The sequence below is a fragment of the Leucopleurus acutus genome (genome assembly GCF_964270905.1).
Source record: "Leucopleurus acutus genome assembly, chromosome: 20".
Lineage (NCBI taxonomy): Eukaryota > Metazoa > Chordata > Mammalia > Artiodactyla > Delphinidae > Leucopleurus > Leucopleurus acutus.
In genome coordinates this window covers 29,834,630-29,853,070 of record NC_139162.1, presented here as the reverse complement: position 1 = coordinate 29,853,070, position 18,441 = coordinate 29,834,630, and the positions used below count along the sequence as shown (strand labels likewise).

The following is an 18,441-nucleotide window of genomic DNA, read 5'->3' as shown; positions in this document are numbered from 1 at the left end:
AAACATTACTTCGTAGTTAAAAGGAATACATTTCTGCATGAATCTCAAAGATGTCACTTTGAGCAAGAGAAGTCAGGCACAAAAGAGTGCCTCATGTATGATGCCGTACAGAAAGTTCTAGAGCAGGGAGATCTAATCTACGATGAAAGAAATAACAAAAGTGATTGCTTCATGGATGGGGACTGATTGCAAAGGTGTATAAGGGAACTTTCTGGGGTATTGCAAATGTTCCGTAGTTTGGTATACAGTTACGTGGGTACATTCATCTGTTAAAATGTATTGAACTGTACATTGAAAATCTGTGCATTCATTGCATATAAATTATACCTTGGTTTTAAAAAAGAGTAATTAAAAGAAAACCCACTGGGACTTCCCTGGTGGCTCAGTGGTTAAGAATCCGCCTGCCAATGCAGGGGATGCGGGATCGAGCCCTGGTCCGGGAAGATCCCACATGCCGTGGAGCAACTAAGCCCGTGAGCCACAACTACTGAGCCTGCGAGCCACAATTACTGAAGCCCGTGAGCCTAGAGCCCGTGCTCCGCAACAAGAGAAGCCACCGCAACAAGAAGCCCACGCGTAGCAACGAAGACCCAACGCAGCCAAAAATAAATAAATAAATTTGTAAAAAAAAAGAAAACCCACCTTCATGGTAAGTGGAAGAAGTGAATCACAGCAATGATTCCATGTATGTAACATCCAAAAACAGGTACAGTGAAACAACCTATTTCTCACTGTGAAGTTATTTTTCTAAATAGTCTGCTGCAGGAAGTGAAAGTGGTTGTCTGTGGCGGTAGGGGTGGGAGATTGGGGACATGGCTATTTTTTGTCACAAAACCTGGAACTACTTGACACTTCAAAATCTGTGCATATATAACTTCAATAAAAACAGAGAACAAAAAAATCATACCCATTTGCAAGTTCATGATATTAGCTTCAATAGAGAATTGTTGACATTTGCTTTAAATAAGAAATTATTTCTGATGGGTGAATCTGGCAGAAACTTCAGGCTGTTAAGTCCAGGAGACAGAGTCCATTTACTGGTGGTTGTATAATGTGGGCCACCTTGTTACTAGGCAAGCATAAAAGACAGCGGGGGAACTCAGCACACCAAGTGTGACAATACACTGGAAAAGGGGGCATTAAATTAGGGTAAGTGAGTAGAATTGTGACAGAAACCTGGTCTGTACTCCCTAATTACAAAGTTTCACTTTCACCAAACTGACACAAATGTTAAGTCAAATTAAATATTGTCTAATTAACAAGCATACACGAGAAGGCAAGCCCAGTGACTAGGCAGTATTCAGCCGAATAAAGGAAACACAAGGACTTGTAAATTCTCAGTCACCCCCCATCTGCCATCTCAGCCAACTGCTACAAGATTTGTCCATTTTGTTTTCACACATCTCCACTTTCAGGGCTCTGCTTGTAATATTTACAGAAAAAGGCAATGGTGGTAAACCGTTTCACACAATGAGGTGTGAGAGCTGATAGGGTCCTATTCAAGCTCTGAACTCTCCTGATGAGCTGCCAAAAGTTGTTATGAATGGCCCGGCTGACAGGGTGATGACTGATAAAGGAAAAAACAAACAGCTCTGGTAATTCATGAAAACACACAGCTCCAAGACAACTCAAAGTGGCGAGTGACAGTTAAGATAATGGAATTTTGGAAGCTTTTCTTAAGGGATCCTCTCTATACAATTACTCTGTTAATAGATTCTCCCTTAATGTAGCTGGATCTTCAACTTTTTTTTCCACCAAAAAATACTTATTATGATCGCTGGCAGAGAGGTGCTGGCCTGTGCTTTTATACTATGATCAACTTTTCATATAATTTCCTTTTCCTAGAGCAGGATGAATTTTAGTTGAGGCCTGTGTCTGCCATTTAAAGAAATAAAATATCCTATTTCCATTTCTATTACTAGAAGCATTTCAAAGCATTCTTCCCTCATTTCTTTCATTTATAGACCATTTGCCACAAACCTTTGATTAGAAAATAAATATTGGTTTACACACTCAACTGCTAATATTTTAAAAGAGAATAATTTAAATGTGGTTGAAGTCAATTTCCAATTCACATAGCCTATTTTGGCTTCATTTCCTTAAATCAGGCATGACCAAGCAAGAAAGTATCAATTTGTCAATGTTTTGCCTTTGTATCCAATGTTTTTTCCATGAAGCACATTACGGTTTCTGTAACAATGGCCTATTTCCCAATTAATGTTTGAGAAAGCAGGAATATAAAGATATATGTAAAGCATGTGTATATGTGCATATAGTACTATGGAGTAGGGGACTGTGTTCAGGAGAGTTATATTTTAGAGCCTGGCTACTGAGAGGTCTGGGGACAAGCAGCTTGCTAGAAATGCAGAATCTCAGTCCTACCTGAGCCCCCCACCCAATCACAGAATTTGCGTTCAAACAAGATCCCCAAATGATTCATATGCACATCAAGGTTTTGAGAAGCTCTCTAATTTAGATAACTGAGTTTACCTTAATAGTTTAAGGAGGAGCCATATTTTCCAAAAAGTTCAAAACTATATCATAAATCACTGAAAGCTATCTCCAAGTCATTTAGTGTCTGCATTCAAAGTTCTTACTTTCTTTTCCTCCCCTTGAAGAAGCGTGAGAGCATCCTTGAGCTCACCAAGCCTTCTAGGAAGGTTCATCCTTTCATGAATCACATTCCTTTACCACAAACATTGGTAGACTCATCCAGCACATTCCTGAGGGGTAGGCATGGTGCCAGAGCCTGGATTTTAAAAATTCAATCACTGTAGTGAAACATACGACTTTTATAACACTAATAAAAACATTTTAAAAACATTTTAAAAATCATATCTTGATTGTAATGTCAACTGTTCAGCTGCTACAATGCAGAGTAGAGTATTTTACAGGAGAGATGACAGAATCCTTGGAAAGGCCTAGACAACAGAAGCGGCTTTCACCCACCTGCTAAAGTCTGCAAAAAATCCACCACCGGACTTGCGTTCCTTTCATTTTGTGGTTGTTAGTATTTGTAGAATCTTCTTTAGACTTGAAGGGATCTTGAGATTTTAGTCCAACTCTCCACAAATTTCCTGGGTGTTGAGAAATTTAAAAACGTAAATTTAAAAACTTAGGATGGGCCAAAATACTGTAAACAAAGACAAAAGACAAAGGGTAAAGTGGGGAAAATATCTGCCTTAAGGGCTCGTTTCCTTAATTGATAAAGGGTCTATATAATTCACTTGGAAAAAGACACACCCAGTGGGAAAGTGGGCAAAGTAATACAGTCTACTTAACACTGGCTAAAAGTCATTTACTATTATATGACATCATATTATGATGTAAAACTGCATGTGACTTTGGAAAGTTCCTTTGCTTCCTGGTACCCATGCAACTACAAGGCCGCACATGTAGTTAAGTCCAGGTTGGAAACTGATGCCATTTGGACAGAAATACACAAAAGTCATGACAAAAGGAGAGTGAGAATATCCAAACATAAACCAGTGTAGAGCAAAAAAAAGTAGAACTCTGAAATTTCCTTGAATGAAGCTACCTAGATCAGAGCTGGTCTATAAATGTCATCTCAAGGGCCAATTCCAATCCCTTGACTTAAACTTGCGTTGAGGAAAGGTTCCAATGACACATCTGGGCTTGCGAAAGAGTGCCAGGGTAGATGAGGAATGGCTGTTTGAACATGGGGAGACAGATAGTTACATCCTGGATCTGGACATTGACTGATGGGTCCTTCTGACATCCATCTTTTAAATTTAAGGCCTATCAGAGATTCAGGCTATTGTGCATATTGGATGTATTTCAATACCGGAAGGCAGCAATTTTGAATTCACTAAAAAGTAAATGTTTTTCTTTATACATCTATTTCTTGGGATGTTTAAGCTTTATTATTTAAGAACATAAGGAGAACACTGCCTTGAGCCAACAAAGGCCATTAGCCTAATCACTGTTCGGGTTGCTCTAAAACTCAAGCCAACAAATCCATCGACTCAGAGAAGAGGAAGACAGTTTTTCCTCAAAAAGTCACCAGGGTAGCCTTTAGGTTAACACCCAAAAATACGCGTGTGGCTCACACATCTGCATCAATCTCTAGGTGCTGTTTAACTTAACTCCTGATGAATGCATGTTCTCGTGGAGGAGGCCAGGTTGTGGGATGTGTCGCCCACTGAGTCGTCCCCTGGAATGTTAGAGGGACATACTGGCCCTGCAATGCCTGTACTTCATTTGTTTCTACACAGAGGACCAAAGCTCTCACTGTAACTGTGAGTCAGGGCTGATGCAGCAGCCAGCCAGCCCCCCCTGTCTCCTCTGGGACCCCAATGGAGAAAGTCATTCCTAGTGATCAACAATTAGCATTTGCATCCAAAGTTCCAAGCCCACTTGTCTACAGTAAGATACTAAGAGGTCTGAGAATCTGGGTTTAAGCCCCAAATGGGCCAATTAGCTTCACACAGAGAAACCTCCAGCTCCACTCCAACCATAGTCCACCCTGTGGGTTAGACCGAGGAGAGAGAGACAGAAACCCAGAGTGACAGAGAGACTGACTCAAGTCAGGTTCAGCACCAAAGGGCAGGTGCCGCTGAGAGGGCCCTGCCTCCTTCCTCCCCAAGATCATCACAACCAATTCATAGTCCACACTCAATATGAGGTTCCTTAAAAAACTAAAAACAGAGCTACCAAATGATAAAGCAATCCCACTCCTAGGCATCTATCCAAAGAAAACCATAATTCGAAAAGATACATGCACCCCAATGTTCATTGCAGCACTATTCACAATAGCCAGGACATGGAAGCAACCTAAATGTCCATCAACAGAGGAATGGATAAAGAAGATGTAGTACATATATACAATGGAATATTACTCGGCCATAAAAAAGAACAAAATAATGCCATTTGCAGCAACATGGGTGGACCTAGAGATTGTCATACTGAGTGAAGTCAGACAGAGAAAGACAAATATATGACATCTCGCTTATATGTGGAATCTAAAAAAAAATGGTTCAAATGAACTTATTTACAAAACAGTCACAGATGTAGAAAACAAACTTATGGTTACCAGGGGGGAAAGCCAGGGAGGGATAAATTGGGAGATTAGGATTGACATATACACACTACTATATATAAAATAGATAACTAATAAGGACCTACTATATGGCACAGGGAACTCTACTCAATACTCTGTAATGGCCTATATGGGAAAAGAATTTTTAAAAAGAGTGGATATATGTATATGTATAACTGACTCACTTTGCTGTACAGCAGAAAGTAACACAACATTGTAAATCAACCATACTCCAATAAAAATACGTATCACTGCAGAAGGAAAACAGAAGATGTCTAACGTTCTAAGTTAGTCATTGTGTCCTAAACATGTGATGCCTATAGGGTCTCACACAGTTCCTTACATGCAGGTATATCCAGTAAGTATCTGTTGACTGACTACATTTGAAAATAAAAATCAGCCTATTTGATTTGATCTAACAAATTTTGCTCACATCTCATTAAATTGGTTGGAGGAGGTTGGCTCATGCAGCAATTTAAGGTACTGTGTTATGAGTTCTGCCAAAAGTTTGAAAATTAAAAAAATCAATTATTATTTTAAAATTTCATTCAAAATATAAAGTAGAACAAAATAAGAATTATGTTGGTTTATTTTCAATGTCGAAATGATCTAGAAGACTTGAAAGTCCTCTTCAAGCTTTCAGAAATTCTAACAGGCAAAACAATTTTTTTTTCAAAAATTCAACAGGGTAGCTGCTGTTAAGATGTCCCCCATTGGGGAGTGTCCGGCTTATATTTATTCCAGCCTCATTCCTGCTTTCCAGCTATGCACAGCGAGGGTTTGTAAATGACATGCTTCTTACGCCATTCTGTAAGCAGTGCCTTCTTGGGCTGGCTTTGCTTGCCACCAGCAGAATTGCTATACTGTGGAAAACATTCCAAATGACTGGGTTTTTCCCCTAGAAAGATGCAAAGAGATGGGCTTTCATATATAGCAAGGGATCCCTTAACTGATTCAGCATACTTTGCACATCTGTTACAGGAACCTTTCCCAATTGAAATTACATTTAGTTACGCTTTTAAAAAAAGTTGCTTCTAGGAGAATGCAATCTCTCATTCAAATATCGGGGTTTCTAGCACCTTATCTGAAGAAGCCCTCAAATTCCTCTGCCCTTCTGTTGTCTCCTGCATGGCTTTAATAACCAGAAAGCACAAAGATGGAAAATGAATTCAGGCAGCGTAAGTGGTAACCCTCTCCCACATTTCCTCTTCTCTGCAACCCTGTGGAATGCTTTTTGAAGTCAGAAAGAGCTCCATAGGAGGTGAGGGCTGACTTTGGCTGCCAGCAAGCAGAAATGTTCAGCCACTTAACACTGGGCCACATGTGGCAGCTACAAAAACATCACCAGGACTTGAAATCTACTTACTTCAGTGGTAATCCCCTTGCCTTCAAATCTTTGCAAACCTAAGGAACTATGGGAGTAGGTGAACTTGGAGGGAAGGGTGGGGAGAAATATCCTGTGATTTTAGTCCAAAATTTGTATCGTATAGTGAATCCTGGAATCATGTCCTGCTGTTTTTATTCCACATTGTCCTTTGAGTCTGCAGTCTCGGGCCATGTGTGTTGTATTTAACACAAAGCCCAGTGGCACAGGGGATTCGGAAAGCTGACCAATGGAATATTAGGTGTTTTATATCAACTATAAGTCAGAAGGAAATCTATGTCAGAGTAGATTCCCAAGGTGCCTTTCTCAGGACAAGCACTGTACTTTCTTAAGTTACTCTGGTGTATAGCTTCATTCACCCTGTGGACAGAGGGCTGTGTGCACTTGCCAAAAATGATCTGGGGCCAGCTTTTGTGCCCTTCTTTGCCCTGGTTAGCTACAGATTCTGATCCTACTGTTTCCTGTGAGGCATCAATGCTAAATGCAGTGCTCACCGTGCAAATGATACGTGGCTGGAAATGTCAGGCTTACATTTTCTCCTCAATGCCAACAGGAGTTGGAACAAATAGATGACCTCTATGATCTTTTCTTCCTTTGAGATGTCATGACTCCAGCCAGTGATTCTGTGATGCTTAAATGTAGAGGGAGGAAAACATCACAGAAACCAGTAGAACATGACTGTACCAGCAGAAGCTTTTGCATCAGACAGACCTGGGTCCAAGTTTAGTTCTTTCATTCACGAATCCCATGGACTTGAGTGAGTTACTCATCTTCTCTAAGTCTCAGTCTGCTCACTTATAAAAACAGAACTAATAGGGATAATCTACCCCAGATGGGAATTAAATGAAATTATGCGTGTTGCATACGCAGTATGGTGCCCGGCACATAGGAGATGCTCAATATATGTGCGTTGTCATTATTAACATTACGAATCAAGTCCCAACCCCAGAGCACTGATCTACACACTTTTCTCCAAAAGGGACAGGGCTTAAGTCATCACAGCTGGAACACAGATGTGGGGGAGTGAGGAGCAGACATCATCCTCCTCTCTGCATGGATCCCAGCTTCACTCGCCCGTAAAGCAGTATGTGGTCCCAGATCTGGCTCTTTAAAGGCAACGTTGGGTGCTTCTGACGGCAGCTTCCTCCAGGCCAGGCAGAAGGAAAACGTCACACTTCTTCCAGTCTAGAACAACCTAGCTCTGCTTTGTTTATTCACTCAACAAGTAAGTATCAAGCAGGTGCCAGGATTTGAGTAAAGAGTGATGAAAGATAGAGCCTGCAGCCTAGAGAGGCCAAGGGACAATACAAGAGGGAGAAAATGGAGACCCAGGGGCGGCTTTCTGAGGAGGTGACAGTAAAGTGAAGGAAGAGACAAGGGTTCCAGGCAAAGAGGACACCAGTACGTAAGGAAAAAGAGAGGATGAAGACATCACTGCATGAAAGATATCAAAGTCATCTTCAAAGACATCAAAACAATTTTCAAAAGTGGAGAGTGGGTGGAGAGTGATAAGTTGGCTTTAAAGAGCAAAGGAAGCTAGAAGCTAAATTCTGCAAAGGGGAGCAAAAATGAGAATGTAGCCCAGGACACCTAAAGGCTCAGGAATGGGAGGAAGCAGGTATGGTGGAGCATGAGGGCTGAGCGTTAAGGTGGACATAGGCTCAAAGTCTGTGTACACAGCAGACTCCCAGATCTCCTCCCCTCTCGTATGTATTCAGGCAACTGTCGGGGGCAGGAGACGTTAAATTAGAGGCTCCAGACTCAAAGATAGCAGGCAGAGAGAAGGGCTGCAATAAGGCACAGGGTTTAAAAATGTTGTACTGAACGGGGAGCTCCCTGGGCCCTTCCTCTTCTCTGCTTCCAGAAAGTCAGTCACTAAATCATACCTCCCAAAGAGGAGATTGGAAGGTTCATCTCTTGAGACTCAAGCCTAAGGAAAGGGACACTTTCAGATCCAGAAGTTCAAGGGTCCCCCAGAGCCAAGGATGCCTTGCCACTTGATCATCCAACAGTGAAATTCATCCACCAACAAGCTCCACAGATGAGCACAGAGCTTCCATCAGCTTTTGAGCACCTTTCTCTTAAATATTATAGCTAATGACTACAAGACATTTGAGCAGATTCTCCAACATGAAAGAGAAAGACCTAAATTTACATAAAAATGGGATCTGGAGGAAACTTGAGACCATGCAGAGCACAAAAGGAAACAGTGCTTAAAATCAAGTTATTAACAACCTCAGAGAAATAAAAGATGCTATATTGATGAAACAAGAATAGACAGTTAAAGAATAGGAGCAATCAGAGCATAAGAGAGAGCTCTTGGAAAAGTGTGACACCTCCAATAAAGACATTTTCACATGAAAATATTTTACTTCCATCCATATTTTTGTAGAAAGCTGTGGAAGGATGTGCTCCATGAAAATGAGAAGCAAGAAAGAGGAAGACATAAAACAAGAGAAAACACAGACTCCAACACAGGAGAACATCAAGATAAGTTTCAGGATGACAACCAGGTGGCAAAGCAAGAAAGCAGTCGATCCAAACTGGAGAAGGAGAGAAAAACGTTTCCAGAGAGAGTTCCCTAGAAAAGAAAAACTAAATAAAAGAGAATTGATAAGTTATTATCTGATAGATATAACTGCTTAGAAACTGTTGATAGTGAATAATGGATTTGATGGAACACATGGAAACTAATCAAATATAGAAACAAGTCCATTATTAGCTTGAAGAAAAAAAAGTTTAAATGATTAAGGAAGTATAAGTACACTATTTTTCCCAGCAGTAAAAACCAAATTTAGCCAAAAATTATATTGGGAGAATGAAATTTTGGAGCAATGGGGATGGTAAAGTAACAAAGCTATATACTCATATGTCACGAGTGGAAGTCAATAAAGCATTCCTACAAGTGGTAAGCAAAGCAGAAATCATATTATTTAGAAATGTGAAGGCAAATAATAGAAGAAACAGCTAGAAATTTTTCAAGGGTTATCTCTGACGAGTAGAATGGGAGTGAAGAAGGGCAAGGTAAAGACCTTCTGTTTTTCTTTTAGGGTTATTTCATTGTTAACTAATTTATCATTGTTACCCTGATGAAAATAAAAATTAAAAAGACAGGAATAGATGAACAGAAATACCAGAGTAAACCACAATCCAAACAGGTATAGGAATAGCTACTATGGAAATGAAGGTCGTCCTTCTCAGTGGAGTGATGAAAGAGCAAACTCAGAGATGACAGATATGAAAGACCCAGAGTGAGTGATGGGCAATCTCTCAAGATCCCTGAAAGGCCCACCTGGAGGACAATGGATTCTGTTAGCAGGACTGGGACTCTGGGGAGGCAGGTAAGGCCCCTAGAGTGCCAAATTCAGGAAGGCACTCACTCTCAGCAGCATGCAAGGTCTGCCTGACTTTGCAGACACTGACAGCGATCAATTTTGCACCCTCTGGGCCTCCCTTGGCCCACCCTAGTGCCAGCCTTTCTCCACACTCACCCACCCTCACCCATAGGTACAGTGGGTTGTAGCAGCAGTGTTTGCTGCTGAGAATTGCTCACCAAACAGAAGGAGAAATGTGCCTGGGGAAGGCTCACTGCTTGAGGGCTGGAGCAGAGGGAGAAGCAAGAAAAATGTGAAATAACTCCAGGCTCTTCAAAAAAAAAAAAAAAAAAAAATCACAAGGAGTGCCACACTAGGGAAAAGGCTTCCTTTAGTAATCAAAGGGAACAAAGAGAGAAATTTTGTATCAATTAAATGTACAATCTACTGAGAAGATACAGTGGAAACAAACCTTTACTCCATGAAACAACAAAGCCTCAAAATATATAAACACATTATTGGAAATACAGGAGAATGTCTGAAAACCACAAGCTCCTAAAGACTGACAGGTTAAGATATATGGAAAATAAGACTGTAGAGCATTTGAAAAACATAATTAACAAGGTTGATTTAATAAGCAGACTTAAGATACTTTTCCTAAAGAGAGAATGCACATTTCTTTAAACCTGTAGAATGTTTACAAAAATTAACTGTTTGACTACAAAGGAAATCTCAATATACTACCCAAAGGGGAAATCATATAGGCTCTATTCTCTACCTATAATGAAAAAAAAAAAAGACCCTAGAAATAAACAATATATGGATAGCTCTCTCCTCCTTACCTGTTGCCACCCACCCCACCCCCCCAAAAATATTGCTCTAACCACTTATTTTTTAATGCTGTTTTCAAAATAACTCTTTGGTAAAAAAGAATAAAAGTGTAAAATTATGGACTATTCACTTATGAAAGACAATGAAAGGAATATATATAAAAACTACTGGACATAGCCAAAACAGAAATTAGAGGATGATTTATAGCCTAAAAATATGTATTAAAAACTAAGAGAGAGAAAAAATAAACACACTATACATTCAGCTAAAATACCCAGGAAAAAGTCAATCATATAAACTAAAACAAGTAAAATGAAGAATTAAGATGAAAGGGCAATCAAACAAGTAAAAAAGAGAGCATATCAATAAAAGCAATTTGTTAAATATACTTAAAGACCAATAAAGTAAAACTCTGTCAAGTCTGACAAAGACAAAAAGTGGAGAAACCAAAGTAAACTACATTTGGATTAAGAAAGCAGACATACTTAGAAATATGGGGAAAATTGTTAAGTGAAAATATTATGTAGAACGTTACAATGATAAATTGAAAATCTAAGTGAAATGATCATTTTTAAGAATTTTTAAAACATCTAGAAAATGATCAAATATTTACTCCCTCTCCTCATCTCCAAAAACAAAACATATATTCATTCATTCAACAAATATATATTAGCTGTTATTCTGAGATATCATAAGGAGTAAGGATTAGAAAGATTCATCCCGTCCCCTAAATTAATCTATAAATTCAATCTATTCCCAATAGAAATCTCAAAGGAATTTTAAAATGAAATTTGAAAGCTGATACAAATGTTTATCTGAAAAAGCAAATGTATGAGATGTTAAAATATTTTTGAAATTTTATATTATATACAATTTTGTTATATAATATTTATAATAACTTTTATAATTTAAGATTGAGTATTTGATAGAGATTATCTTTTTAATTATAAGATTTTAAACTTACTTTTATGTTATAATGGTAAAAAGTGTGACGCTGCAGGATTAGACCAGTGGAATATTCCAGAGAATTGGCAATCCAGGGACATATATAGGTGGAATATAGCATTAGACAGAGATTATCTTTCAAACCATAGAGAAAAAAATGGACAAATTACAAAAGTAACCTGTGGGTGTTACTAGAAATAAAAGGTTTGATCTTTATCTCACACTGCACACCCAAATAAAACCCACTTGAGTGAAAGATCAAACTTAAAAAAAATTAAAAGTAGTAGAAGAAAATGTAGGAAAACATACTTGTAATCTTGCAGGTGATAAAAGGCTTCATTATACCTCAATCCATAAAGCAAAACTTGGTAATACTAAAATAAAACAAAGTAAAAATATAAGCAACAAGCTTAGAAAAAAATTTGATAAACTATAACAAAGAGTCAATAGCCATTATCAATAGAGATCTATTGTAATTTGCTAAGAAGACAACACTACTGAAAAACAAGCAAAAGACAGAAACGGACCAATTCTCAGAACAAGAAATGTAATGGCAATAAACATATGAAACCACATTTGAACTCACTACTTAGGAAAGATAAATCAGAAGAAAAAACAAAGTATTTCTGCAGGCACACTGGTTCGGTTAAACCCTCAGACTGGTGTGCCAGACCTCCTGCGTTTGAGCCCAGGCTCTGCTATTACCTGCCTGTGGCCTTTGGCAAGCAACTCAACCTCTCTGTGCCTCAGCTTCCCTATATGTAAAATACAGATAACACATTTTAGCTCTTTATTGTAATGATGCAATGAGTTAATACTGTATATGTAAAGTGCTTTGAATAGCACCTGGCACAGAGTAACCACTCAATAAATGTTAGCTCAATATCTTTGTATGACATGTGCACAAAGATGCACACACACCTGCTGCAAACACACACACACACTCAAGCACAATCAGAAGTTCACTGCAATGCTATCTGCCATAGCGGAAAAACTGGAGGTGACTTCAAATGACATCAATAGGCAATAGATAAATTTTATACCTCTAAAATACGAAATGGCAACTGGCTATGAAAAAGAATGAGGAAGATTTGGACACCAGCATAGGAAAATATCTATGATGAGTGAGTGTGGGGAAAAAGCAAATCACTGACTTCTATGGGGTGATCCAAATTATGTTCTTTAAATACGCCTTGTGTACTATGTATAAATAAATAACATCTGTATGTGCACGTGTATAATATGCACAGGAAAGGTTATGAATGCTTGATATGTTATCAAACTGTTAGCAAAGGTGATCACCAGAGAGGGAGGGAGGATTGGGGGAAAGGGTGAAAGGGAGACTATCAAATAAATTTCTACGTTCTTCTCTTTTTTTAAAAAATAAGCATGTATGTTCTAAACATTGCAAAAAATAAAATAGAAATCATGATCAGTTAGAATAAATTCTCAAAAAAACTGACTCAGACAATGGTAAGCAAAATAAATTATGAAATCAAAAAGTCCTGCAACTTTTTCTTTTTTCAAGAAGACAGAATGATTGGCAAAGGAATTAGTCGAGTTATGCTTCAAAGAATGTCAGTTTAGCTACGGTTTTTCAAATACTTTGAACATGGGCTAAACATGTCAAAGTCATACATCTCTCACAGACAAAGAGTCTATAATAAATAGTCTCCATTAATTGTTTCCATTGTCCATAATATTTTGTAAGTTTTACATCCCCGGGAAAATAACGTTTGCCAAATTCAAACCAGGGACCTTCAATATTACTTAGATGACATAAATTAAAATGAGACTGACCTAAGCCAGTTGTGTTTATCAACCTGATCTCCTCTGAAAAGGAGAAATGAAGTCAAATACCCTTTAATACTATTTATTAGTGGAGTAATATAATACATTTTGACAAGTTGAACAGTTGTAACAGGCGGCCATTAAAGTCTCTACAGGGCCTGTTTGGAATGAAAACAGGAGTGAGAGACAGCTCTATAACTGGGTTTTAAGAACAGCTCAGCCATCAACTATATCCTAACCAAGTACTTTTATCCAGTTAATTTACGGAGGGAATCCCTTAGGGTCTCCAGCCGTCTACCACTGTAGCTCATTAGAGTCTAATATCCAACTTTTCTCATTGTAACACTGAGAGCATTTATGCTTAAAATGTAATTAAACTTAAAACAAACAAGATCTTTATTCCCTGACAGTCCTGCTATTTTTAAATTAACAAAGGCATGAACTTATATAGGATTATTTAGAAAGCACTATACATTTCAGCCACTTATGGCAAGACATTTGCCCAACTGTTCATCCTGCGTGCAATTAGAAATCTAAATACTTGGGTAACGGGTTTCTTTTGGGAATTAAACTTGCAGATCTCTTACAAACGAGTAATGTGGTAAGACTTGCTGTCCAATGAGGTGTCTTATTGAAATATCCCAGGCCGTTTCACTTGTCACAGCTGTCGTTTCAGCCGCTTGCACTCACAGTGTATAGCTTTCATTACGAAAATAGAAATTTGTGTCCTAAGTGCTGTTACATTACTAATGCTAAATATTTAATTCCCTGGGGTTCCAATTATGGTTGAGCACTGGCAACACTGATTCTACTTTTTAATAACAACTGTAAAAGCAATTTGAGCATTTTTCAATTAATTAAATACACAGTAAACGAGTAACCTCTTGTCATTTTGCCCTCCAGGACCTGAGCTAATTGGTGTAGAATAAAATGTTCTGAAAATTAACCAATATTCCGGTCTGCACACTGTTATACCATTAAATTACAGTTTGCAAAATGAAGTTTGTCTTCTAATAGTTATGCTCAGTATAGTCTGCAGATATGAGAAGGTACCTGCGTTTTATGTACTTAACCGTGCCTCTAATTAGAGCAGAGTTGAAAGCTGAGTGTCGTTCCTCTAAACACCAGTCCGTATCAATAATACTTTGCATTGTTCACATATAAATGCAACATAGGAGAGTTTCCCAGCTTTCAGGATGCATATTCACAACTTAGCTTAAACAGTTTTAAAAGTTTATCCATAAGAATTCCTATTGTCAATTATACTCACAGGAAAAAAGTTCAAAAATAAATGTTTAGATTTCTTTCACGAAAGAAAGTTACAAATCAAACATCTGGGAAAGTCCTTCTTTGCTAAACACTTTGTTGAAGTTTCTCCTTCTGCCATAGAACAATGTCGTAAATAAACTCTAAATTGGTTTCTCAGCTTTAAAAGGATGGTGAGGATGAATCATAAAAGCAGATGCTGTTTTACCCACATTCTAAAATGAATATTTTTCTGAAGTGCAATGAAACCTGATTAAAGACACCATCTCCTTGCAGAAAAACGTCTCTGACAGGTGTTCCTCCGGCTCCAAGTCTTGATTGGCCATAATCTAAAGTCCATACTTGGAGAGTGAATGCCTTTTTGGCAGCTGTCTTTCTAACAGAGATGATCCCCTAAACAGGTTTCACTGAATTAGGGATCTCCACAAAAGCATTATGGTTCATGGAAGAAGACACAGAAAGTGAAATGAATCACTCTGGGAGAGAAGGGAAAAAAATAGGGAAAATCTAATAATTTCCATACCAATTTTTAGGGTTTAAATCTTTAATATTTCTAAGATGTTAGTAACATCTTTGAGAAATGAACTTTAATTACAGGATTAACTTGATAGCACCAGTCTGTTAATATAAATAGATCGGACTAAATTTCCAATTTTTAAAAAGCTAAACTGGATAATGAATTCGAACATTTTAGAATTTGGGGGTTGGGTTGACTTCTCAGGAAGCAATCTCTACTCCATCAGCAAATACATACCCACACACCCACACATATATAAATGAAAAGAAAAATATAAATTTGTTAAAGGTTTATTTAAATATTATTCTATTTGGAATGTAACATCTTAATAGACCTTCAAAAACATTGGTTTAATATAACCTATCATTTACAATTCTTAAAACAAAAAGCAATAGAGTTTGTAAATGACAAATTAAATCCAGTTACGCAAATTGTTTTTGCCAAAGACTAATTTTTTCCAGCTCAAAAACAGCTATATTTTGAAATCTGAAAGTAAAAATAAAGGAAACTTGTGATTTGGATACAAGTGGTACAGATATATTGTTTGCATTAAGAAATGGATCAGAATACACTCCTAAACTCTTTAGCACCTGGTTTTGAAAACTAATAATTTCATTAACTGACTACTCGTATGTGGCCAAAACCACTAAACAAAACAATATTTGGTTCTCTGAAAACACTGGACAATTATCTACAGTAATAACTAATGCCACTATATTTAGTACCAGAGTCCCCAGGTTATTGTACACAACTGACCATCAGTCCTTGGATCCCAAACGGGCAGTCTCCAGCCCTCCAGCAGCAGCAGGGTGACGGCTGGTTGAAGATGACAGACTTCTCCCTTAGGATCACATGCTGATCAAGTTCTCCTCCTCTCGCTTTGGAAGATCTGACACTTCACATACTCGGAGGGGTTGGCAGCCCCAACTGCACACTGAGAACTAATGTGTCTGCACACTGTAAACTAATAAGTCTCACCTCTTACTCACCAGTACGATAACTTAGGAGCTAATGGGGGAAAGCCCACAGGTCTGGGAAGCAGAGCTGCTGAGCTCAATCGTGAGAGCGCTAACAGCAGTGTGACCTTGGACGCGTCACTGGACACCTCTGTACCTCTGGTCTCCTGGCTCTGGCATGGGGCTCTGACAATATAACCACTGCATTGCTCTGAGGATCCAATGAGAAAACATGATGAAACCCTGCAAAGCACCATGGAAATGTCAGACAACCAAGTTTCTAGTCTAATGGTCACCTGCCAGCATCTTTAATAAAGAATTTTTCATTGTTTTTGTGCAAAGAAACTAAAGTAAAAAGTACATGTAACGCATCCATAATAACATGCATTAAAAAAACCAGAATCATTAAGGGCTAGGCAGTTTTGACTAGAGATGCTTTCTTAGAATTAAGGCTTTAGCTTTAGTTCCAATAAATTACAAGCCCAAAGAGCATATGTTTAGCATTTCACTTTTTTTAAAAAAGGAAAAAGATGCAATAGGATAAAGAGAAGGAGAATTTGCAGGATATTATCATGATATAGGCATCATTTAATAAACTATGAACTTAAAATGAGGCCTGTTTTAAACCTGATTTTCTTTTCTAAGGTGTATTCAACTAGCTGCCTTAGTTCCCAGACACAAGGCTCAGAGCTCCCCTATCCTGGCTAGAATCAGCTTCTGCAGAGCTTTGCTGAGTAGAGAAGCATGTTGAGGGGAGGAATTACAGCAGATCTGCCCCATTTTACCACCCCCTGGCTAGAACGCAGAGAACCGACAGGCTAAGGAGTGAGAGGTTTCAGGGAGGCAAGGGTTGCTTGCAAGTTATTAATACACAACTGAGGCATCTGACCCGTTAGTGGGTCCCCGGAAGTCCTTTCTCATGCCTGCCTATATTCTCATGAGTTCCGTCACCTGCTTCCAAGTCCACAGAAGTATAAAAGCAGTAAATTGAAGGGCAGAGGGAAGGCTACCAGGAGGGCACGTGAGAAACACAGCTGACAGCCACTGAAGAAAGAAGACTGGTTTAAGAAATGCCCACGAGAATTAAAAACCAACAACAACAACAAGAAACTAAAAACAAAAAAGAACACCTAAGTCCTTTATGAGAGCTGAGTCACGCAGTGCAATTCTTACTGAAGACCATGAGTTATTATCAAAGTGCAGTGAGACTCTACCCTTTTTTCAAGATAAGAGGGACAGGTATGGTCCATTTTACAAAGGTTTCCATCACAAATAGTTAATGTTCATTCTTAAAACTTGGCTATCTTGAATAACCTATTCCCCGAGGGTTCCAGATTATCGTGGTTTTTTACTGTAGTTAGATAGTTTTATGGTTAATGTACTGTGGTAAAAATAAATATAGCTTAGCCTAAGCGTCTCCACTGAAAATATGTATGTCATAAAATGACAAATAAAATAGGTCAATAACCAAACCCACAGTAAATAATTCAAGCCCTAAAGTACATAACATTAGAATAAACTAAAACTAGCCCTCTTCAACACTGACGATAAATATATTCAATATGGACTTTTCAAAATGAAAAGTGAAAATCTCCAAAGGTAAATGGGGAGAAAAGAGACATAAAATTACTAATTTATACCCTTTTGATAAAATCTAAATAATCACACACTACACTCATGAGAAGAGGCTGTAGGAGAACAAACCTAGCCTATGCATCTGGGTGAGGATCTAGTAATATTTCACACCATTCTAATTTGATTTCACAACATAATGGCCTAGTAGGTGCTCAATATATTGTTGTTTATCTGAAATACAATTTGCAACTGGTCTGGTTGTCATATAAATAAAAGAAGAGAGATACTGGGAATATCACCAACTTTTCTTGGGGGTGTTTAGTTAGACGTCTAAGACATAAGGAAAGGGAAAGAATTCAAGATTGTAAAGGAATCTTTACAATCCACTGCTGGCTATAAAGCACACATTGATTTTGACCGCATCTGGGGGCAAAAACTGCCGGGTGAAGAAAGTCCCATCCTGGTTATTTTTCAGAGTAGGAGACTGTGGCTAATCTAAAGATACTCCAAATAGCACCAGAAGATGATGAGGACCAAGTCAGAGTCCCCCCGTCACAGCTCGCATGAGCCTTGCTACTAGGGCGTCCTGTTCGGTCGGGCCACAAAAGATGTCCTGATTTGTGGCTTTGGGGAAATAGGGTAGCAGGGTGACCTCCATGGGGCCCCTTGGGGGCAGAGGGAGGTGACAAAGGCTATCATAGCATTAGCAAGCCTCCTCTACCTGCTTCCCTGGTGCTGATGATGTCAGGGTTTTAGTAACCCCGCTGTTTTCGACTTTAATTTACATGGCTATTTGGCTTGAG

The 18,441-nt window shown here is 38.5% G+C and overlaps 1 long non-coding RNA gene across 1 annotated transcript in view; it reads right to left on the bottom strand.

The window, feature by feature from the left end:
* Positions 1-2,986: 2,986 nt before the first annotated feature.
* LOC309976881 overlaps positions 2,987-18,441 on the bottom strand; it is a 31,587-nt gene continuing 16,132 nt past the window's right edge. The window contains exon 3 of the long non-coding RNA XR_014327013.1: positions 2,987-3,077. This is a non-coding gene — a long non-coding RNA (uncharacterized lncRNA). The remainder of the gene's footprint in view (positions 3,078-18,441) is intronic.